A 25891-nucleotide genomic window follows, 5' to 3' on the forward strand; every position below is an offset into this window, starting at 1 on the left:
TTAACATTGGTTAACATCTGTATAAAGTTTCATGAATTTGATGCAGTACATATTTCTTGACATATCAGCCTACTTACGAAACTTCAATAATTGACATGTTACTGCTACATGCGAGAAACAAATTGACGAGCATATGTATGAAATAGGTCAATGTCAACTTTGAATGATACTGGTGGAAATATGTCTGAGTTATGGCTCTGTACATGAAAACATTTTAATAAAATGGCCGCCTGGCAGTCATATTGGATTGTATCACATAAAAAATCGACCTACATATGTATGACATTGGTCAATGTCCTTGTACCAACTTTGAATAAAATCGGTTGAGATATGCCTGAGTTATGCCTCTGTATATGAAAAAATTGTAATAAAATGGCCGCCTAGCGGCCATATTGGATTGTATCACAAAACAAATCGACGTGCATATCTATGAAATGGTCAATGTCCTTGTACCAACTTTGAATAAAATCGGTTGAAACATGTCTGAGTTGTGGCTCTGTACATGAAAAAATCGTAATAAAATGGCCGCCTGGCGGCCATATTGGATTGTATCACAAAACAAATTGACGTGCATATCTATGACATTAGTCAATGTCCTTGTACCAACTTTGAATAAAATTGGTTGAAACATGTCTGAGTTATGGCTCTGTACATGAAAAAATCGTTACAAAATGGCCGCCTGGCGGCCATATTGGATCGTATCCCAAAACAAATCGACGTGCATCTGTATGACATATGAAGTAATCCTTGTACCAAGTTTGAATGAAATCGCTTCTTGCATCTCTGAGATATGTGTGTGAACGGACGGACGGACGGACGGACGCACGCACGCACGCACGCACGCACGCACGGACATGACCAAACCTATAAGTCCCCCCGGACGGTGTCCGTGGGGTTTAATAAATGGATGTCAGTCATTAATGTCGAATGGAGAATAGCAGTAAATCAAAAACTTTGATGGGTTGCCAAGTGGGTACACTTGACGATTACATCATTGACGACTCATTGGCACATGTACAATCTTTAGAGAATATTGATTATGTCTCAGATTCTTTCTGCTTGCCACGTCAGTCAAAAGACAAGACGATCACACCTGCTGGTAGAATCCTTGTTGAATTGTGTAAAAAAAACGACATGCATATTTTGAATGGTAGGACAGCTGGGGACAGAGATGGAAATTTTGTCTAACGCCTTCTGGTTCCAGTGTTGTAGATTTTGTTATCTTGTTGTTTGAGTTGTTTGATATAGTGAATGACTTTGCAATTTTACCCCGTACTGAATTGTACCACCTTATTTTAACATGTCAGTTTCTCTGAACTTATGTCAACAGAAATAAGAATTGTATTTCACATGAAGGTGCTAACAATATTTATAAAACTTGCTCGTTTTCGATGGTCGGAAAGTTGCAGAGACAGATTTATAGAAACGATCACTTCAAATGAATGTAAAAGGGCATTTAGTCATGCTATAGATAATTTACCAGATGTAAATGAAGCTGTTAGTAAATTTACAGATGTTTTACAGCGAGCAGGGGAATCAATGAAATGCCATACTGGTCATGTGAGAAATCCGTCAAAGCAACAACATTGGTTTGACTCTACTTATAAATTTAAGAAACGATGTATGTACAAAAGTTGAAAGAATTTAGGAAAACAAGTACAGATTCTTCTCTCTCCGAGTTTTTATCAGCAAAAAAAGATTTCAAAGAAACATGTAGAATTAAGGAGTCGAATTACCAGAATACCATCAAAGACAAACTTTCTCATGCTTTTCAAGAAGAGTCATCAAACATGTGGTGTATTTTAAAATCATTTATGAAACGCAATAATGTTACTTCAAACGGTCAAACAACAGTGGTGGGAAATTCCTTCAAAAAAGCCAAAAACGTGCACATATGTGTATTTTAAAAGTGCCTTGGAGCCAGAGAGATATTTATTGATGAAATGCAGTTTTAAAATACTTCAAACCTTTTCACGTTTTCGTTGTTCGTGCCTTCCTCTAAGCATAGAAGCTGAGGTAGACGAGATGGCACCAAATGTAAGAGTAGATTTTGTAAAGTTGGCAGAATGAATAGGGTTGAAGATGAATTTCACTTCTTGCTTGAATGTCCTGTTTACGCTGAGTTACGCAGTAAATACATTCCTCAAGAATTTTTTGTTCAGCCAAACTTATGTAAATTTTATCGTCTTTTAAGGACAAAAGACGAAACTTTACTCAGTAATTTATGTTATATGGTTCGATGGTCGGAAAGTTGCAGAGACAGATTTATAGAAACGATCACTTCAAATGAATGTAAAAGGGCATTTAGTCATGCTATAGATAATTTACCAGATGTAATGCAGTTTTAAAATACTTCAAACCTTGGTTTGAAGGTTTTCAGTTAAGACAGCAATTCGTATGATTTTTGTTTGTTTATTTAAATTTTGCCAACCAATTTCGTTATGTACTGTAACTTCCTTGTAGAGGGGCCGGAGGCCTAGAAATGCAATAAATAGTAACAATACTTGCCAGCTATCCAATTACATCTTCTGAGAAGCCATAGAGAGCTGTTTTTATAAGTTGTAGCCAAATCTGATATGCACAGTGTCTGAGGGGCCTTTTCTTTTAACTTTGAAACCATAATAGCACAGCTAGCTAATTATGACCAAAACTGCGTTTTGTTAATTTAGTAAAAAGAGCGTGTAACTTCCACAAGTATGAAATAAACGGGTTTTTACCACTACTCTGTTTATGTATCCCGACGACCTCTAGCTTGCATTGCAATTCCCCAATGGGCAGAAAATGGTGACCTGTAATATTACATAAGTCTCGCGTCTTCTGTCTATGGCAGTAGGATGTACTACGTATATGTACCATAAATACTACGTATATACGTACATTGATGGAGTGATTCCATTCAAACCTGGTTGTGATTGATGGGGACTTAGGGACGACCCTGCGTCCCTCCTGCGTTATCATACCGGTGATGATAGAACGTATTCAATACATCCTTCGAGCAACCGGGTTTGAATGGGATCACTCCATCAATGTTTCCATAACAATTTTCAACATGCATCTTCACAAATCTAGGACCTCTCCTCAGTAACTGTATGGCTAGGCTTCCTCCGAAAACCTACTTCGATGGGAGCGTAGCCGATATTGTAAGTGAGAAGAGGTCCAAGACTATTTTAATACTTCATCAGCAGTGACTGATTTCAAAACTTCATATTTTGAGTAATTACTCAAGAAGTATACCTTTCTGTTGGTGACAAGGTCTTATCTTTTTCTACAAAACGATCGTACAAACTGTTTGCCAAACTCTGAGCTTGCAAAATGATCTCGTTAAGTATACAACAGTCACTTAGTTCCTGCCATCCAAGGGCAAAACACATACTAGTCATAACAAATGTGTAAAAATTGATTGTTTGAATCAATTATAATTATGAATATCGATGATAAGAAATATGATACTCATGTCATTTATTTGTACTTACATAACTCAAAGCCTGCAATGGAATGGTAAATGTCGTTTAGAATTTGTTTCAAAGTAAACGTTTTAATATCAACTGAAATCAGTCAACGGTGGTTAAGTTAAATATTGCACGTTCACCATAAATTTTATTTTTTTTCGCACGATGGAGTTTGTCATTATGGTATCCTCTACCGACCTCTAACATACATAGTAGGCTACCACAAATTGATTTTCTGCATCGTGGTACCCTAGATCTAAATGTATGGTACTTGTCTGCGCCTTACTTGGTCGAGGCACAAGCGACCAGCTGCGAGCTGCATGCCGCAGCACCCTGTTGTTGCTAGCAGCGCGCTGCTCCATTGCTAGTGGCGTAAATAAAGCACAGACGCAGGTTCGAGGTCTTGTATGCGAGACCATGTACTAACGGTTATTTGTTCTTGACCTTGGGTAAAGCAATCGTGTTGGGCACCACGATTAGGTGATGAAAGAGGAGAAACTTATAGGTGTGGCGGAATTTTTTTTCTATCATAGAATGTTATACTGATATTTGCCAAAATAAGTAGTACTACAAAGTTTGAGGTATATGTTCTCAAATAGTCCTTTCAGTAGCTGCAACTTTTTGGTGATATTTTCATTTTTTTGTGTTGAATGTCAACTAAAGATTATTCTATTCCTTTCAAAGCATGTTGAGATATGCAGTGTTCGTCAACTCGGCATGTACATGTTTAAACTACATCCTTGTTGTTGACAAGTGAATAAGGGTTCGGACTGGAATGCAAACATGTAGATGATAACAGTGGACACTCGTGTATAGAAAGCTGACAAGCCAAACGATAGGTGTTTTGACATGAAGAAGAAGAAGAAGTAATCTTTTCAGAATGGTCAGCTATATTGAAATCGGGAATAACACGGAAGGAAGTAAATAAATTAAATGCAGGCCTGATGTTGGAAGGAAAATAATCTCAGAGTCGCATCAACAATTCTAAGATAATCGATGTCGGCAAGTTTACCGTGATTAAGTTAGAATTTTATATTTGTGACATTATGTAATGAAAGACAGACACGAATAACTGAATTTTGTACATTCAAAATCTTGTATTTCACACAGGAATTGATACACTCATATCATTAATTCAATTATTTTCATTGCTAATATTTTGGTATCTGGCTTAGTGTTAACATTATAATTTCTACTTAAATAAGAACACATTTTCGCCAAACTTCCCTGACATATTTAAGTGTTGTAGGGTTTCGTCTTGGCCCCAGTACAACACTCCGATCCCACGACTGTAAAGTGTTTGACCAGGCTTCATGTGCACAGATCCCGGGCAAGCTTCCCATAAATCGCTCACAGAGTTGTTTGCTATTCTTGTTGAATTTCAGCAACTGAATTAAACAGTTTTGTAATTTCTTGTGAGGGTAGGGTTCTTATAGTTCACCTTTGGCCAACATGCAGGACTTTCAACTTCACGTCATTTCTCAAGCATTTGAATTTCCAGTATCATGGATAGCCTGCGATCGACAGGTGGCTGTCTAGCGCCCTCTACCAGAAGCGGGATTTAAAACTGCTGATGCCCCTCGACCATGCATGTATTTTCCGTTTTCACTATACCAGACTTTTTGAGTTTCATAGAATTCGAGGACCACTATTTAGTTATTTTTGCTTCGTCGTGATTATTTTTCATCAATTACCGCAAATTCAAGGATAGTCGGATAAAATCCCACAATAGCTCTGAATAACATACAAAAACCAAAACACTGTACTTTCATGTGTGTTATGAAGTTTTTATTACAGAAATGCCCCATATGTGATGATTATTCTTGAACAATACATTTACACTCAACAAGACCATGCTTTGAAGAGGGTCTTGCTCTTATAGTTTCTGTCACAATTGAATCTTTGATTAAACATACAATGCTTCAGGTAAACTCTTGCATTTTATTGGGGGTAAAAGGTTGACAAATCCCTTTTTAACATTGAAATGTGTCAGATCATGAGACATAAAAATAACATTACTGAGTTTCTAGTTATTTTTAATGATCAATATTCAATGTTTTATCTCACTAAGTAATCAAACACCATTTTTTAACATACAGTACTGAATTTTCAATATGCTCAAATTTAAACGTTAATAATAAAATTTTACTGGATAGAAAGTTTGATATGCAGATATTTAATACATATGAATCATGACAACTGGGAAGCCTTTAATGGTTGTACAAACACTGATGAGTGCACATCGAAAATATTCACAACATGCACGAAAGGTATCTGAACAAATCATGAGACTTAAAAAAAGACTTTGAAATCAAATTGATGTACAAATTGTGTTGAAACTCCTTAAACAATTAACTGAAGTCAAACAAAAATAAATAACACAAATAAACTTCTGAGAAAAAAATACAAACAGTTGTATTTTCATAGCAATAATTAAGAAAAAGAAAAGACAAGAAAAATTATTTCATGATACAAAGTGCCAACAATGAGAGTCTTTGTCTTTTTAAAGTCTGACAATAGGTGTAGGGTTTCAAGTGAATTCTTAAAATTACTATACAGTCTTTATTATCTGCTCAATCCTCAAATTTATTTGAATTTTTGAAGTATAATGAGATACCTAACACCAGTTGCTCTACAGGTTTTCACTTTTTATCCCTTCGGACTTTTGGATGGATACTGGGGTTACAAATTTTTCCTCTTTGCAGACATTTGAATGCTTTACAGCTGTTGCAACTTCCGTCTGGTGTTGATGGATCTTTGTACATCTCCAACTGACTTATTGTCACTTGTACCTGGTTAAGAAATTACAGAAGTAAAAATAAATTTTAAGAATGCCAGTTACACTGAAACCAGTGCACCACTAAAGTCAATCTTCGCAATAAATGACAATTTAACATATTTCTTGTACTGCTACAAAGTTAATGCAATGTTATTTCCAGATTGACACTTAGAGTGCATAAATGTTGTTAGTGGCAACACTGACAGTCAAATAAACCACATACTAACACAGAAAACACATTATTAGTCTTTCCCATGACAACTTTCAATATTTTTGGCTTTTTGACAAACCAAGAATGTTCCATGATCAAAAATACTTGAACAGTGTCTTTTAAAACACGTGAGCTGACAGCCTGTTTAGCTATACTGTCATTTAAAACAAGTGAGCTGACAGCCTGTTTAACTATACTGTCATTTAAAACAAGTGAGCTGGCAGCCTGTTTAGCTATACTTTCATTTAAAACAAGTGAGCTGACAGCCTGTTTAGCTATACTGTCATTTAAAACAAGTGAGCTGACAGCCTGTTTAGCTATACTGTCATTTAAAACAAGTGAGCTGACAGCCTGTTTAGCTATACTGTCATTTAAAACAAGTGAGCTGACAGCCTGTTTAGCTATACTGTCATTTAAAACAAGTGAGCTGACAGCCTGTTCAGCTATACTGTCATTTAAACAAGTAAGCTGACAGCCTGTTTAGCTATACTGTCATTTAAAACAAGTGAGCTGGCAGCCTGTTTAGCTATACTTTCATTTAAAACAAGTGAGCTGACAGCCTGTTTAGCTATACTGTCATTTAAAACAAGTGAGCTGACAGCCTGTTTAGCTATACTGTCATTTAAAACAAGTGAGCTGACAGCCTGTTTAGCTATACTGTCATTTAAAACAAGTGAGCTGACAGCCTGTTTAGCTATACTGTCATTTAAAACAAGTCATCGAGAGCTGACAGCCTGTTAGCTATACTGTCATTTAAAACAAGTGAGCTGACAGCCTGTTCAGCTATACTGTCATTTAAAACAAGTGAGCTGACAGCCTGTTCAGCTATACTGTCATTTAAAACAAGTGAGCTGACAGCCTGTTTAGCTATACTGTCATTTAAAACAAGTGAGCTGGCAGCCTGTTTAGCTATACTGTCATTTAAAACAAGTGAGCTGACAGCCTGTTTAGCTATACTGTCATTAAAACAAGTGAGCTGGCAGCCTGTTTAGCTATACTGTCATTTAAAACAAGTGAGCTGGCAGCCTGTTCAGCTATACTGTCATTTAAAACAAGTGAGCTGGCAGCCTGTTTAGCTATACTGTCATTTAAAACAAGTGAGCTGGCAGCCTGTTTAGCTATACTGTCATTTAAAACAAGTGAGCTGACAGCCTGTTCAGCTATACTGTCATTTAAAACAAGTGAGCTGACAGCCTGTTCAGCTATACTGTCATTTAAAACAAGTGAGCTGACAGCCTGTTCAGCTATACTGTCATTTAACCCCTTGACTACCACGGCCAATGTATTCCTATATACCAGGCCCCTTATGTAAATATTGATAAAATCTGGGGTGTGGTCATTGCATCAACACTGCTTAGAGTAAAAATTAAGTAAGTACCTATAAACCATATATTTTCTGAAATCAGCATGAAATTTCCCACTTTCTCATACATAAGTTTTGCGTTTCCAGGTCACATGACTGGTCACACATGACTCATCATGTGACCAGAGTTGGCGAAGAATATGCTGGGGAAGAATATTTGAAGCATCAGGACGTGTTTTGAATCCATAAAATGACGCAAATTTGAATACAGTAACTGTTGCAATTTTCATGGCATTGTCTTTACGTATATGTAATAATAACTACCCTTTACTTAATTTATAGATGTACCTGTTTAAGATTTTGAAAACTGTAAACAATCAGCGCGACGCTTTTGTGATCAGCCTGATCTTTCAGGGTCGAGGTCATGGGTCGCGACATTTGCCTCCAGATTTTGGCCGCATTCGGACGTACGGGGGCACAATCACATTCAGGCCAGGTTGGAATACATAGATTAGTCACGCTGCGTGCCGATGCCGAAATTCTGGGATTTTTTAGGGACAAAAACAAAGCAAATACACCTATTTAACTGTGCCGGATATTTCCGGCACTAAAGGTATATGGTAATTCAATATGGCACCAGATATATCCGGTGTTCCAGGTAGTCAAGGGGTTAAAACAAGTGAGCTATATGCTAGCAGCTGGCAGCCTGTATAATTACTGTCATTTAAAACAAGTTAGCTAGCTGCCTAGATAGTATTATTATACTATTATTTTTGATAAACACAATGATGAATTGAATATCTATGTAGCACCTGAATATGAAATTTCTAGGTTATTCACTTTTCATCAAAAGTAACATCATTATACACAAACATACATTTGAAAAACAAGCCTTAGATTTTGAAAACATACACGTTCACTCATATGAATTTTTTAAAATATCAATGTGTAAACATTACAAATTTGCTGATGCTAATTTGTCATGTATGCAATCCTGAAATTTTGACGTTAGTTAATATGCTAAGTGAGTTCAGAGGTGTGAATCACACTGACACCAATAATACCAAAATCACACTACTTCAACAGAATTGGCATGCAAGGCAGTGTGTGGAAACAGCGACTACCTCCCCTTGTGAAGTTTGACTGAATATTAGTTTTGCAATGGTCCCTCCACGGGGACTGTGGTTTTGTGAAAGTTATAGGTATTTTCAAAGTCTAACACCACCTGGCAATTGCAATGCGACATCGGAACAACAGAACTGAAAAGACGCTTTGTTGTGCCAACATCTGACACCAAAGTGAAATTGGTCAAAGCCAGTTCTACATGAGACTTCTTTCAATTGACAACTACTATAGCTTGCTGTTTTGACCTCTACTAAAATTCCTATTTTACAAGTATAACTCCTACTTCTGGCCCATACTAAGATACCATAGCTGTCTACTTCAACGAGAAAGAGAGAGGCCATATTGTCTGTGTATTCTAGTGCCTTGCATCCATATCACAATTGTATCATCATTTTGAATTAAACAAGGACTTTCATCTGAAGAAAACCGTCATGAAAATTTGTATCATTCTTGACGTTGCTAATTCAGCAAACAACACAGGTGATAAGTGTGATTGTGTCTCACAGTCTTCAAACACTTCCAGCAAAACATTTATATCAAGCAGTAAAGAACCAATTCAAAACAATTTGTATATAGTCCAAGTGTAGGTATACAGTTATTTCTGAATTAATAAATATAAAAAAATGAATTGAAAGTCTCTGAGTGATGCAGATTTTTTATGCTGGTGATGATGGGGGGGGGGGGGCAAGGCCTTGAATGGAATGAATAGTTCAGTGTCAGCCGTAGATAAAGATTTTTGATTCAGACTTTAATTGACTTAAATTTGTAAGGCTTTGAACTCATTATTTGCAGCACCAAAGTGCGCAAAGTATAAGATGAACACTCATCACTGCAGCATTACTAAATTGGTCATAAACAATGGTCACTCCAGCATAATTTTGAATCCCATGGATGGCAGTGGATCACATGGTCTGCCTATCTCCCTTGGCCAAAGGTTAGACCAATTTTTGCCTAAATAATGTGATAAAAATTTAGCCAAATTAGTTGTAACAAAATTTGATGGACATTCATGGATTAGTGAAGCATGAAAACATGTTGAAATTATTTCACTCTTCTGTTAGTGATTCACATGCTTCTGCAGAGCTTTCTGTCATGTTGTTAGCCTTTTCTATTCAAATTAGATAAATATTATGTTTATGCTAGAATAAGTACGCTAGAAGCAAGGACTACGTTCCTTTGTTAAGATCACTTACAAACCGCAATTTACCAGGGGTGACCACATAATTTTTGAAAGGTCCTGCCTAAGCTGAAACACAGTGAGAATGACGGTGACTGAAGGAAGAGTATTTTCACGAAAACAAGGATATCTCCCACCGCCAGTTGTTATTGAAAGGCGATCAATGCAAATATCCCCATTCTAGCTTATTGCACACATGCTCAGAAGGACTCAGCTGAAACAGTTTTGTGATCATTGCTGAAATTTTTTTCAAAGGGATATATGTCACATTATAATCACATCATTTCATGGCCAAACTAATGACCATAAAGTTTGAATTTCCATAAATTGCCACATGTATGTTGGTATTTTAGTTCTGTTGGTGTACCCCTTCAATTTTAAACTTCACTGAACAAACCCGGCAAACAATATATGATACAGTGATAGTTTCTTTGCTCCTGTTTCTCTTCGTCTCTTTGTCCATCTACATGTATCTTCTCTGTCTTATCTTCGATACACAGCGCTGTCAACTCAGAGAATCTATCTATCTATCTATCTATCTATCATCTATCTACCGGTATCTATCCATCTACCAGTGTCTGTCTGTTTGCCTAATGCTATTTCATGATTTATACAAATGGGAAATACTGGTCGAGAAGTTTTATACTTTGTTCCTTTTTGAAAAAACACTCAAAATGGCAATCACTGGAAGAAATGGGAATGCGAAATGCATTGTGTGGTCAACTTCCAGTTTGCTCACAGGGAACTTAGTAATCTTGTTGTTGTTGTTGTTGTTGTTGTTGTTGTTGTTGATTGTGGTGATGATGATGATGATGACGATAATAAAAAATATTAAAAAACAATGTCTCATTCCTTGCTGTTGTTTGTCGATGTTGTAGATAATTGTAAAAGAAAACTGTAATCGTGATCAAAAAACGACGTAGGTCGCCCAACGTCACTCCCGTCCTATTATTATAATAGGACGGGAGTGACGTTGGGCGACCTACGTCGTTTTTTGGTCACGATTACAGTTTTCTTTTACAATTATCTACAACATCGACAAACAACAGCAAGGAATGAGACATTGTTTTTAATATTTTTTATTATCGTCATCATCATCATCATCATCACCACAATCAACAACAACAACAACAACAACAACAACAACAAGATTACTAAGTTCCCTGTGGTTTGCTTAGTCTCTAGACAAAGACAATCCAGAGGTATGTAATTGTCTCGAAACTGACATTGTACGAGCAGAAGTACTGGCTCGTACTTTCATATTACGAGTGACGTATGCCTTTGACCTAATTTTTTTTGAATACGCCTAGGACTATGTTGTATTCCATGGATGAAAGATTTTTGTTTATGTGAAAGGATTTTACGACAAACGAACGCTTAGACACATTTTCTGTGTATATTCGAAACTCGGAAGTAGGAGCGGGTGTGAACTTCGTATGATTATTTTTTGGTCGTGAGGAGCGGGTTCAGTGCAGTGCGGAGGAATACTTTTAGGCTTTGACTTTCGGACGAGTACGTCTATACGTACGGGTTAAGACTGGAGACGACGCGACACTCTCTGACTTATTGTACGCCACGATGGTAGACTTTTTTGCAGACGTCGATTGTAACATTAAGCTGTTAAAGAAGAACCAAAGAAAAGGTTGCAATGTCCGAACATCAAGGAAGAGACCTCGATTGGTTGTAATTCACTTGAACCTACCGCCGTTGTAAATCTTTTTTACTTTCTCGAATTCGAAAGTGCAATGATTTCACAGACATAAAACCTGCGTGGCTTGCGAGTCAGCTTATGACCTCGAAATAATCTGATCACCACATTATGTTAATCACAGTGTACAATGAATAATATGAAGGATTTTATGAGTTGGCGGGTGTTTTTGTGGCACCCGTGTGTACCTCATGTTGTACAGTCTATTTGAAAATGACCTCTACTCAACAATAATTATTTTAAAGACTAACATTTTTCTGACCTCGCATTCAACTTCAAGTTTTGAAAAAGCACATTATCGGAACCACACTATTATTGGTGTGTATTGTTGAGAATACGGCCCCGCCTATTGAATAATGGTATAGTCAGGTCACTGTGGGGTCAATATTCCTGTTTGTCATCGCGGAACTTGCAGAAGCCATACAAGATATCGATGCTCGATACTTCTATATTCAATTCGTTCGTTCGCGCTCCTGAACAACAAAAAAAAAACATCACTCAAAACCAACTCTCATCACATTCCAAACGTACCTAGCTACACTCAGTTCGGTAGATAAGTTCCAGGCATCAGTCGTAGTATAAATGCTGACGTCGATTTGTCGACGTCAATGAAGTCGGCGTCGCGACGTAATAATGTATTTTTACAAATATATTTATTTATTTGGCGTTAATTAGAGGAAAATCACATCAGAGGGTGGATGACGTATGTATTACAATATCCCGGGTAGGCTAAACTGGCCGTTTTGTTTATCGCTATTATTGCCTACTCCCAACGTACCGCCCATCGTCTGTAACTTGCACGCGATGTTTGCACACGAACGAACGCCCAATGCCAGTCACTCAGAGTCGTCGGTTTTCTTGCTACCCAAGTTGAAAAATATATGCAATTATGAATGTCATTTTTGAAAATTCACTAATGCATGCAATACCAATTACGATGAACCCACAATTAATTGTTGTTGAGATTTTGTCAACAGTGTAATAAATATAGTGCTGCAAAGTCAGTAGTAGGGCCTACCCACGTGAAAGACGTTTTGAACTCGTTCCCGTATTTGCTATATTCAAGCTGAAATCAGTCAAGTCATTACGTGTTTATTTCGCATATTTGCTATATTTTAGCACCCGTACTCAGAAACCCCTCTTTGACATTCTGTTTGGCATGTTTCTACGTTCATTTCGAATCCTATTTTGTCTTTTTTTTTCAACGCTCAGTTCGACGCTGTTTTTGTTTTTCCACGCTCAGCTTGACGCTCACTTTGTCGATTTTGGGACCTGCATTACGTCACTCGTACTTTGAAAGTACGGCACATTACGTCACTCGTACTTCGCTCGTACGAGCTCGTAGGTCTGCTCGTAGTTCGTCCGTTTTGAGACGATTAGATAAATGGACAATCAGGATAAATTGTGATCACTGCCGCTCTGAAGATACACAACGTTAAGGCATTCATGACTCACTGCTGTAAGTGGGATTCAAAATTATCGGTTTAAATCTCCGCTCCTACTAACCATTAGTGCATCTTATTAACGTGTACACATGGTAAAAATAATCTATCTTTATTTCTAGGGTTTGTCCGAAAAAGAATTTCTGCACTGTTATAAAGTGAATCTTTGATCATATGACATGCCACAATAATATCAAGAGATCGCTCAGAAAACAATGATTCGGTCATGTTATCATAGTGTGGTAGTTCCAGAAAATTATATGAAGTATTGACTGCATCCACTTTCTTGTACTCCCATCAAAATTTGAAAAGTTGAAATAAATAAATCTGTCTTAGTTGTTTTTGGGGCAAGGATATGGTGAAGAACAGGATGAGTGTTTGCTTCATCACTTGCCAACACTCCACATGTGTTGAAAATAAACTGCCATGGCGTAACCAACGCTGAAGTCAAAATATTGACATACAGTGCCCATTGACTATTGATAGCAAACTGATACATGTTGAAGACTTTCAGAGCACAGGGTATGCAGCATTTAAATTTCAGAAAGTAAAATCTTCTTGGGATGTTACTTTACTATTGAGTTAGTGATGCAACGCTTGGGGAAGTGTTTTAACATTAACAGCAGAACAAGGTTGATCGACACTCTTTTGCAACAGTAAAAATTGTGCACCGGCACATGTCACTGAGATGAAAACCTGGCCTTTACTTGTATTTTATGATTGGGAAGTGTGCCCTTACAATAAGTGCAGGTATAATAATATGATTTCAAAAAAAAATTGGAAAAAGTCATTGCCATACACAGATTTTGTTCCAAATAGGAGAAATTCCATGTGACCATGACAACACAAGAGAGATGGCTGTTCTAGGGGCCTTTAAGAGGTAGAATGCCACAGGAATTTTAATAGAGCAAAAAGTAAAAAAGTTACCTTGTGAATGGGGTTCAGGAAGATTCTCCCTAGGTACCAGATGCATAACCGTCGTATTTCCTGTTGGTACAAGTGATCCATCTAACTATAGAGGGATATCTGTCAATAGTTGTTAGCAAAACTTTTTACTTCTGTGTTGAATAATAGGCTTATCGATTACTTAAGCAAAAATAACTCTCTTTCACCTTGCAAGTCTGGTTTCAGATCAAAGAGGAGAACTGCTGACAATCTCTTTGTGTTACGTTCTGCTATCGAAAGGCAGGTATATTCTAAATCCTGTCATTCGAGCAGTAATCCCAGTCAGAGATATCTTTACTGTTGTTTTGTAGATTTTCAGAAGGCGTTGATAGAGTTTGGCGTACAGGTTTACTTTGGAAATTGAAGAAATATGGAATTGATGGCAATTTTTATAACATTATCAAGTCAATGTATAGTAATGTTCAATATTGTGTGAAAAGCAATAATTGTCTTACTGGTGATTTGAGTCCAAAATAGGTGTCAAGCAAGGTTGTAATTTAAGTCCAACTTTATTTAATGTTTTTTAAATGATCTTCCTTGCATTTTTGGTGATGATGAGGACTGTCCTATTAATTTGAATTCACTCCATATAAATTGTCTGATGTATGCTGATGATCTCCTGTTGATGTCAGAAACTAGAGCTGGCTTGCAAAGATGTCTTGATAAGCTGCGTGATTTTTGCTGTAATTGGAAATTATCTATTAACATAAAGAAGACAAAAGTAATTGTATTTAACAAAAGTAATCATCTTGTAAAAGGAGTTACCCTTACTTACAATGGAATAGCACTTGACTTAGTGAAAGAATACTGTTACCTTGTTTTGTCATTACTCCAATGGTAAATTCAAAGGTAATTTTCGTAATCTTAAATTGAAGGCAATGAAAGCACTTTTTAGCCTTCGTAAGGGTCTATTTCAGAATAGTTCACTCTCTGTAAAAGTTGCATTAGCACTTTTTGATACATTAATTGTACCTATTATGACTTATGGCTGTGAAATATGGGGGCATGAAATTAATGACAAAGTTAATTTTCTTGATGATGTCAGTATCTCTTTCTATAAATTCATTCTAGGAGTTTCTAAACATGCCTCAAATGCTGGTGTTATTGGAGAGCTTGGTAGATATCCAATTCGGTTTACAGTAATAAAACACATGCTCAAGTACTGGCATAGACTGGTTTTGACCGATGACATTTTACTTAAGTCTGCATATATCATCGAGGTTTAATGTTTAAAAATGGTCTGATTTTGTGTATAACATTTTGAATTCTTACAGTGAAAGTAATGTATGGACTTCCGTATGTAATATCAATTCCACAGTAAGTGTTGTTGTTGATAATTTATGTAAGAGTTATCATCAGACTTGGCTCAGAAATTTGCATAATGATTCACGAAACCGGGTTCAGGAAAAAATAAACTCAGAAACATATAGAGAATTTAAAACTTCTTTTCACTTTGAAAATTATTTATTGGATATAAGAAATTTTACTTATAGGAAGTGGCTTACAAAACTTCGAATCTCTGATCACAACTTACAAATTGAATTAGGTCGGAGATCAAACCCAAAAGTCCCTGCAAATGAGAGATTTTGTAAGTATTGTAAATCTTCAGTAGAGGATGAATTCCATTATGTAATGATCTGTCCAAAATATAGCACTACAGAGAGATGTTATTTTCCTCAATAACTATGTGCAGTCCTGGTTTCGTTGACTTAGACCAGAAAGAGAAGTTCATTTACATCTTTAGTCAGTCAGATAAATTACCCCTTGTTAAGTATATTTCAAGTACCTTACTTTCTCCCCCAGCAGCAGCTACAACCAGTGTTTGTTAATCCTTGTATCGTTGAACTGTAAAGGTATTTTTGCCTTACCACACTTCGTTTAACTGTACAGGTATTTTTGCCTTACCACACTTCTTAAGTGTGTTGTTGCGCAATAAACATTATTATTATTATTATTATTATTATAAAGCTGTTTGCAAACATAGACAAGGATAGAGGACATTATGATGAATCCAATGATAACATAACAAACAGATGCTTTAATTTACCTCTACATAAATTACACTTCATTGGGTCAGTCTTTCCTGTAGGTTATTATGAATGTTGAATTTTCTTGCCTCACAAGAGATCCACAGAATATCAAATAAACTGTTTCTGAGTTTTATAACATTTCGAAAGTCAACTTATCAATCATTCAATCATTCAAAATCTCTCTCTCTCTCTCTCTCTCTCTCTCTCTCTCTCTCTCTCCCCCCCAAATAGATACTATGATGGCCATCGTGACAGCACCAACACACATTTATTGCCCTTTATTGCACAAGGAAGTATCCTGACATGTCAAGACATGTGACACTTTAAAGTTCCTGTAGTGAGTAAATAGGCGTGATTTCATACAGTAACAAACTGTAAAATATTCACATGATATCACTGAACATTTCACACTTTATTTGCCAAACATCTATCATGGTACAATATGCAAAGTGAACTATCTAAAAGAGATATTGAATGTAAATGATTCCACAATTTCCTGATCTGAGTAATGAAAAAATGATTCACATGGATAGGAAACAAGCAAGAAAACTCTCAATTGGTTCATTAAGTAAAGCTGCATAACAATTTTTCATGGCATCCTTCACAAGAATATATACCGTGAAAATGTTGTACTATACAATGAAAAAGGTACAGGAGCCATCTACCGGTATTCTCATAGATATTAAATAATTTCACATTCTCTGGTGTAAATCAATTGATCAGTATACCAAGACAATTAAACAATTTAATAATATTATAGACTTTGGATGTAATTCAAAACATCCCTGTTTAGCAGAGTGTTATAGTATTCTCACAGTTATCAATGATGAATTTCATTTTTTGTATTTATTTATCCTTTGTACAGCAATATTGAAACCATACAGGTCTTCATCAGACAAACTTCAAAATAACAAACTTATTGAAATGTGCCATCTGTTCATAGCATTTGCAACTTGCAATGTTCATAGGAAAGGGAGAAATGTTCATGACGTTTGTCCAGTAATGTCATTATACAAAGTCATATCTGCCTATATATTCTTGTATGTATATCACGTTTCCGATATGTTGCTCTATATCAGTGACCATTTCCTTTTAGGCACTTTAAATAAAATTCTTTGTTTGCCGTCTGTGTGCTGGTAGGTTTTCAGAGAAAATTAAGAAAATAAACACAATGTAATAATTACAAATAAAAATATTATTTTTCCATAGCAACCTAAATAAAAATTGGGCTTATGTTAATACAATGTGTTTTTTGTCTGTGTTTGTTTTTTTCCTGGCTGGCTGGTAGGTTTTTTCAAAAATTCAAGGATAATAAACAAAGAATTTTCCTTACATGGCCTTATACCTATCACACAGGAAAGGAGTATGAGAGACCATTTAGACCTTACTATTACATAGATTATTATAACACAGACTATTATTGGTAAAACATTTGGCACATAAATTCAAATATTCTGACGGGAATGGTAAGAATTTTTCTCAAGTTCCTGGCTCATTCATACTGGGTTAACTGCATTAAAATGTCAACAGTACATTCTCAGGAAGAAAGAAGAGCATACAATTAGATTTGATGACTCACTACCTCACTTGTTTACTGTGTTCACGTTAGGAACTGAAAATGGCAGACTGATAAATGTACACGCTGGTTGAAAGTTGCCTGTGTCAGCAGTTATGACAGCAGGTACAAAATAAGACATTTATGACCTTCAATAAAAAGTTTTAGTTTTTTTGTGACTTGACAGAACCTTTTAGGAGAAGATTAAACAGAAATGAACACATTACTTATGCTAGTACTGTGAAAGTCTATGAAATATTTGAATAGCCTGTCTCAAAAGACTTACAATGCTCAGAAATGTGCTGTGATGCTCTCTAATGTTTTTCAGAAAATTCTCCAGCAATTATGTACATAATCACAGGAATTTGTTCATTTACAATTACCACAGTATCAATTGATGGAACTGTGCAATATATTTGTGAAGCATACGGAGGAAAGTCATAGCTGTGGTATGACAGTATAACATTGCAATGATGGTGACATTGTAAATCTCTCACAGATACAGTTTACAGTAGTAACTATAACATTTTGAATGAGTGTGGTTAGACCATTGGAAAGGTAATCTGGAGTCAGTAAGACAGTAACTTTCACTTGCAAGAAATAGCTTACTGAAGCAACAGGAATTATTACACACAGTTCTCTTCAGACAGCTTAAAGAGGAATTTCCCCTATAAAAGCTGGATTATCGTAAATCTATGCAAATGTCAAAAAGCTACGCTACTGATCGGACGTGTCGTGTTTGGTCCCAGAATCCCATAATTTTCACATGTTTCAGGCGTTCATTGTACTTGAATCTTGCATATGATGTCCGTGACTATATTGACTAAACTTGAGTTGAAAATAAACTGTAAAAATGTTTCACTTTTTGTCGTAGAACGCATGTGTTTCAAAACGTGTTCCCTGAACAACCATTTGACACCTCTTTGCATATGTCACGTAAGTGTCGATCATGATTATTCAAATTTCTCATATGGTCAAAGCAATGCTATGAGAATTCAAAAACTCCCACCCAGTGTATGCAAATGGCTGCGTCATCAGTAATTCCCCTCTATTGTGTGCCCACGGTCCTGTAATTTCCTGTTTAAGTTATGAGGTGGAACAGTGTAGGTGTATACCTGTTCAGTTTGCAATCACTTTATCAACACTTTTGCTGTGTATGGATGCAATTGTTTCTATATCTAGTTAGCTGAATTCAGCGCTCCACAGGGACAAGCAGGACTCATGACAACAAAGCTTTAGTTTCCCATGGGATCAAAAATCTTTCCCTACACATGCCTCAGACCCTTTATCTGCGATCAACTCTACTAGGAACTTTGATAGCTTCTTTTAACTTGGCCCAGAAAAGTTCTCTAGCTGTGTCATTGTTTTCCCTTGGCCATTTAATATAAGTTTTCCTTGCAAAAAGTCTTCTCAGAGTTCTTGTCAAATCTCTGTCTGGGATTGGCTCAAGCAAAACAGGAATCACAACATCTCTACCTTCTTCAAATAATCTAAGCTGAGCCATTTCCATTTCAAAATAACACCATTCACTTCTAACAAAATTTGGTGTCAATATTAATATAGTCTTTCTGCTGCCCTGTATGCTGTCTATGATGTTATCAATAATTGTTCTGCCAGGTATGAAATTTTTGAAATCGACGCAGATGTTGAAATTTTTAGGGTCACCTGCTTCTAAGTGAGTAAGTAGTTCTCTAGCTACCCAATCTTCATCTGCACTGTTGTAAGACACAAAGGCATCAAAATACTTTTCGGATTCTTCCAGATCGGGCAACTCATGATACCTCCACATCTTTAATTTCAACATAAGCAAGCATACTTAACATACACCTTTTGTACACACAAAGACCAAGGACTACAGCCAGAACACAAATGGTGCAAGGAAGGCTAACTGATAGATACACATGCAGGAGAGACTTACAGTTCAACAGCCATGGATCAAAGTCCTTCAAGTACATGTGGGACTTTTCAGGATCATTGCGTAGTGAGCACTGATAATCATAAAACCCATAAACGACCACAATTCTGTCACTATGGGCCCACTTTCTAAACCAGTTTAGCTGGCAGTCACAATTTAAAGTCACTTGCTGCAAATCAAGGAATCGCAAAGATGGTAAAAACTTTGTACCAAGGAAAGATTCTGGAATGTAGGTCAATGCATTTCTGGCCAACAACAATGTGTGGAGATTGGGTAAATGCCATGAACTGCCTTTAATTGTGACAATGCTATTACCACTCATGTCAAGATAATGCAAATCTGTAAGATTTTTGAATAGTGTCATGTCTAGAAAGGTCAATTCATTCTTATTAAGTTGCAGCGATTGTGCACTTGGAATACTATCAAAGACAGCTTGAGACAGATAGGAAATTCTTGTATGTGCAAGAACCAGTTCAGTAAGGTTAGGGAACTGCAAATTCATTTCCTTCCAGTGAGAGTTGAATGAGTTATCCCAAGTATCTTCATCTTTGGTTGATTCTCTATTCATGAGAACCAAATTTCTAATCAAGCTTGCACCTTGCAAAATTCTAAGGTCAAACTTCTGGCCAGAGAGATTCAAGTATTCAAGATTAGGAAGTTTTGAAAACACATGTTCACTGCTGGTGCTAGAAGTAGGTGGGGTATAAAGCTGGTTATTGGCCAAGTCCAAAAAACGAAGTGATCTAAATTCTAACAGACACCCACATTTAAACAACTTGTTATCTCTGAGACTTAGCACTTGCAGGTTAGGGACACCGCAAAGGCTGCCTGACATTATTTCATCTTCATCACTGAGATCCATTGACATCATTGCTAACTCTATCAAGGTAGGTATATTGAATATTTCTCTGAAGACTTTATCTTCATGTGATCTGCCTATCAATTGCGTGTTCCATGAAATGTTGAGAACTCTAAGACTGTAGTTTTGATTTGAAAAAACTCCCAAAGCTTTAACAGATTTCATATCAAGCGTGTTTTTTGACAAATCCAAAACTTCTAATTTTTCTAAACCCCAAAAGGCTTCCTTGTGCAACTCATTTAATGTATTTGAACTGAGGTTCAGTACCTGCAGTTCTCTCAAATTTTTGAAAGCAGCAGCTTTGATTGTTTTCACTTTATTTTTTGACAAGTTTAATTTGGTAACATTTGCAGGAAATAAAGTGGCTTTAGTTATTGTATGTATCTCAATTGGTAAACTTAAAGATGCAACTCCTGAACAAGAAAGTGATGTCAAATATGGTGAAAGGAGGTATGTCAGGTTTTTTGACATGACTGAGGTTAATTCAAAGTAATTGTTATCCACTACCAATGATCTTGAGCGCAAGTGATAAAAGGCACCTTCTGTAACTACGCTGTCATTTTTTTGTGTGGACTCAAATATAGTTTTTGTGTACATTAACTGGAAAGTCACCTTTTCCAATGTAATGTTTTCTATTGATTCCCCAAAGTGAGTTTCTGAAAAATTGCCACCAATCACAAGAATTTTGAGACTGTGCAATTTTGCCAAGGCATCTGATGGAATGACATGCAGTCTTGTTGGAGAAACATTCAATGTCTTCAACTTTGATAGCTTCTGGAATGTCTGTGGATGTAGCTCTGTGATGTAGGTATATGAAAGATCCAGTAATTCCAACTTCTCTAGGTAGTCGAAGGCGTCAGCATCTATTTCCTGTATGGGATTTCTTCTCAGATCTAACATTTCCAAGTTTTGCATGTGTGTAAAGAAACTTTTGTTCAGTTTCTCTATGCCCATTATCATCAACTGCAAGAAGTTCAATTTCTCCAAGCCATAGAAGACATTTTCTGTAACAACTGGATAAGGGTAGCTGCTATCCAAATGAGTTTCTACAGAACAGCTGAGACCCAGTCTCTCAAGCTTGGTCAACTCCATAAATGATCTCTCTTCAATGTATCTCAGTGGATTATGCACAATGTCCAATGTTATGAGATGGCCAAGTCCAACAAAACTTGAAGCACTGATGTGTGTAATGTTGTTGTTTGTAAATTGTACATGTGTAATGTACTCTGGTAGGTTTGTTGGTATGGAGTTGACATCACTACTGGCGATCTGCACATAGCTCTGATTGTATACTTTCCATGGTGTGATAGGGGGTGGGTGAAAGCTTGCTCCAAACACACCTATCCCATAGACAAGTATCAGGCATCGGAGACCAGTAGCTGCCCAGCCTTCCATTCTTGATGAAATCCACAAAGGAAATGGTAAATGAGCTGGAAGTAATGGTCTGCTTGAATAGTTAATATTAACACTATAATATACAGCAGTGACATGGAGAAGTGAAACACTAGCAGGACAAAATTGGTCACACTGACTCATGCAATGGCACAAGGGGAATTTCCAACAGTGGATATTTCTTGTAGTCTTGAGACAGCAACAACCCTTATCACCTGTTTTGGAGCACACACCTCTTTATGCCTTTTGACCTGTAAAATATGCTTAGCTCACAACATTTTCTAGAACTGTCAAATTCAGTTGTGGAATATATTACAGATCATATGTAAGTATCAATCATCAAGTTACAGTATAAACACTCCAAAGTGTTAAAAGTAAATTTTGGAAATTTCTGTCCGCTGCCAGGTTCTATACTGTACTTTCAGCTGGGAATGTTTTACAGCTTTAGGTTACAATAAAAACAGCCATAAATAACTGTAAAAAATTACAACAATTGCAATATTGAACTTCTAATTATCAAAATGGAATTCAATTGTTTACTAAGAATGAAGAAACAACTAATATTAGCTCCTTTAGTCATGTGCTCACTATTAAACAGTATGGATATGCTAATTGACTCCATTATAATGAGCTAGAGCTCCCGATAGAAAGAATCAAGTTTTGGTGCTATCACCTCAAACCTGATTAAGGTAATATGCACCTCGAAAGTGAAAGACTTAAACTTTTGCTCTAACTTTCCTCAAGGAATCTTTCAATCATTCTCTTTCAAAATCAAGAATAAAAATAGGGGGTCACCGCACAAATTTTGGTACTAGAGAAACAAATTACCCAAGATTTACCGATATTAGAAATTCAAAATGGCTGCCATCCCTGTGTTAACTCTATGGCGAAAAATAAAAATTTTCGAAATTCGAAAAAACTAAGCCGGTGAAAAGTTTTCTTTCACCAAGAGCTTTAAATGAACCCCCACATGTGGTATATCAGAAGAGAACTGTAAAAGTTTGAGAGTCTGAATGTCTGTCCCCGAGGTGCGTTCTACCTTAATTTCCGAAGGAAAATTCTAGACAAGCATCAGTGTCATCTTCTTGCAATATCCAAACACCAACTCCACTTACAGTACCTATTATACCATATCCAATCTAATCAATCAAGCTATGTTTTCATTTTTGACAATTTCCATGTTTTGGCTCTTTAGCATAGTTTGTGACTAACATCTGTACATGTACATGAACACAATCCTATTTCTGACATGTGTTCGTGAAGAAATGCCAAGACAATTTGAGGCAGTTTACAAGTTTTTTTGTGGGGCGGAAATATACACATGCACAAATTCATACCATTCTCAGTGACCCATGCAGTGTACAGTATGTACCGAAAGTTAGGATGATTGCATGGTTTTTGAAATGATCTTTGAAAAGATTTTGAAAGACTAAAATTTTAACAGTTTCATGACTATCACGCTTTGGTTTGGAAAATTGTTTTACATCTGTACCAGTATGTTATCTTGTGATTTTCATATCCTCTGTATCATCATCATTATCAACTATGAAAATTACCTTATCATTGCATGAACACATCATAACCTGTACAGACAAAGATGTAGAATTCACTCCTTTGTGTTTATTTTTACAAACAGCGATTCAAAAACACTTTGTTGAATTTTGCTTCTTTCCATTGACCTTCTAAAATGAGTTTTGCAATTTCTGAAGAGGATCTCCAGTTTTTGAGGAAGTCTTATTTCCACAACTTGTTTTTAAAGTATTTATTAAATGCTGTTTCTCTCATCTTTGACAGATATATAATTGTTGTGAAATAAAGAGAAACTTGATACACAGACACACACACAGACACACACACAGACACACACACACACACCTCAATGCAAACAGATTAAATAGTTCACATAAATAAAATACAACTGAGAACTTTACTGTTTGACTGACATATAAAGTGATTTCATCTTTCACAGCAATCACAGGTATCATCCTTTATGATAGAAACTTACCTCCTAATGTAACATTACTATGTAGAAAGCACCCTTGGTAAGTAAGGTGAAGGATATGAGGGGAGTTATTGCATCTTCTTGCCACTCTGTTAAAAAAAGCAATATTACATGAATAAAATTCCAACGCCCAGTGCTGATTCAGAGATTTCCGAACTAGGGAAGTCCCTAACCTTTGAAGAAAATACTATCTTTCCACCGAGATTGATGAGATGATCATGAACTCTGCTACAAGCGCATTATGAAAGAATTGCTGACTTAATCATCAGAAGAGAACATGTTTGGTGGAAGCAGAGAGGAGGTGGAGTGGAATTCCTGGATGGGGCAAATGAACCTGACAGTAATCCAGTAAGAACTTCAACCAGGAGAGTTTCATACAATAGCTAAGACACAGTCCTACAATAATAGCTGTCAAAACCAAACACTAATGTGATTGATTAAGGCACCTTGAAAGTGAGAGACTTAAAACTTTTGCTCAAACTTTCCTCAATAAAGCTTTTGACCATTCTCTCACCAAATTGAAAATACAAATCAGGGGTCAACATGTAAACTTTGGTGCTTGAGAGACAAATACAAGAGATTTCCTGATCTTTGAAATTCAAAATGACCGCCATCCCTGTGTGAACTCTGTGGGGAAAATATAATTTTTGATTTTCGAAAAACTAAGAGGATGACAAGTTTTCTTACAACAAGAACTTAAAATTAGCCCCTGCAAGTGGTAGATAAGAAAAGAATTGGAAAAGTTTCAGAGTCCAAATATATGTCCTCGAGGTGCATTCTATCTTAAAATCATCCAATTTTAAGTCATTCTCAGTTTACAATGTTTGTTACTTTTGCCACTTTGAACAGTGAGATGAAATATTAAGTATGCAAAGATTTACTGAACAAATGCTTTGACAATGTACCGGTACATAATACATAAAAGTATGTTTTGAAAACATAGTATTGGAGATAAGACTTACAGCAAAGTACTGGGCATACAAATTGCAAAAATAACTTACCTGCACCTGTAGTGTTAGTTTGACTGCATTCTTCAATGTACAAGTTTTGCAGGGTGTCATCACTCAAACACTTCAGATCATCAACTCTGGGTGACATGCTACACACTGCGAAGTTAACCTGGAATGAAGTTACAGACAAAGTGAAGGAAGGACAACTAAATATCCCATTAAGATCTGAAAATATACAGCAATGAGCGACTAACTGAGACTCTTGATCTTACACATGCCTCAGATGGTAAGTTGACTGTCACCACATTATAAGTATTGAGTTCTTCTACAGTGCAAATAATAATGCTAACAATTTAACAATTCAATATATTCCAAGAGTTCAGTTGCAGTCAAATTGCTGGAAGATAGTGTTTGACGGGATGTACCAGGTCTGAATGTGTGCATATGTTGAAAGACTGGTAAAATTAAATTGCTGGAAGATAGTGTTTGACGGGATGTACCAGGTCTGAATGTGTGCATATGTTGAAAGACTGGTAAAATTAAATTGCTGGAAGATAGTGTTTGACGGGATGTACCAGGTCTGAATGTGTGCATATGTTGAAAGACTGGTAATTCTGTGATTGGCAGATACTCTAGCTGATCCATCATCAGTGGCACTGTCTGCTGTGAATTATCTGATCAAATTGAATTAGTAGCACTACTGGTTTACAGCAGAAAAATCAACACATACATAATTACATATGACATGGAGTAAGATAATCAGGGAAACTGGACTACTTATTATTACGCTGGTAAAAGTTCTGAAGCTGTAATCTGTGAATATTTATTTACCTTTAAAGGACAGTAATATCACAGGCCTTACAATGTGAGCACACTCGATCAACGAAAGTAAATATAATGCTCATGGTTTTAGGCAGGATCATCCAATGGCAACCATTACTTGCTGTAAAAGGAAACATATCCCGTAAACATTTTACCATATATGCCAGTAAGTTCAAAGGTCATATTAACACTTACACACTTCACTTAACAGTGAATAGCAAGCAAAG

The 25891-nt window shown here is 36.4% G+C and overlaps 1 long non-coding RNA gene across 1 annotated transcript in view; it reads right to left on the reverse strand.

Annotated features, from left to right (window-relative positions):
• Positions 1-5218: 5218 nt before the first annotated feature.
• The window catches only part of LOC139144260 (uncharacterized), a 32929-nt gene continuing 12256 nt past the window's right edge, over positions 5219-25891 (reverse strand). Inside the window, exons 4-8 of the long non-coding RNA XR_011554795.1 lie at positions 25674-25785; positions 24894-25011; positions 23896-23981; positions 14122-14202; positions 5219-6241 (exon numbers count right to left, since the gene is read on the reverse strand). This is a non-coding gene — a long non-coding RNA (uncharacterized lncRNA). The remainder of the gene's footprint in view (positions 6242-14121; positions 14203-23895; positions 23982-24893; positions 25012-25673; positions 25786-25891) is intronic.

This window comes from Ptychodera flava, chromosome 11, assembly GCF_041260155.1.
Source record: "Ptychodera flava strain L36383 chromosome 11, AS_Pfla_20210202, whole genome shotgun sequence".
Taxonomy (NCBI): Eukaryota; Metazoa; Hemichordata; class Enteropneusta; family Ptychoderidae; genus Ptychodera; species Ptychodera flava.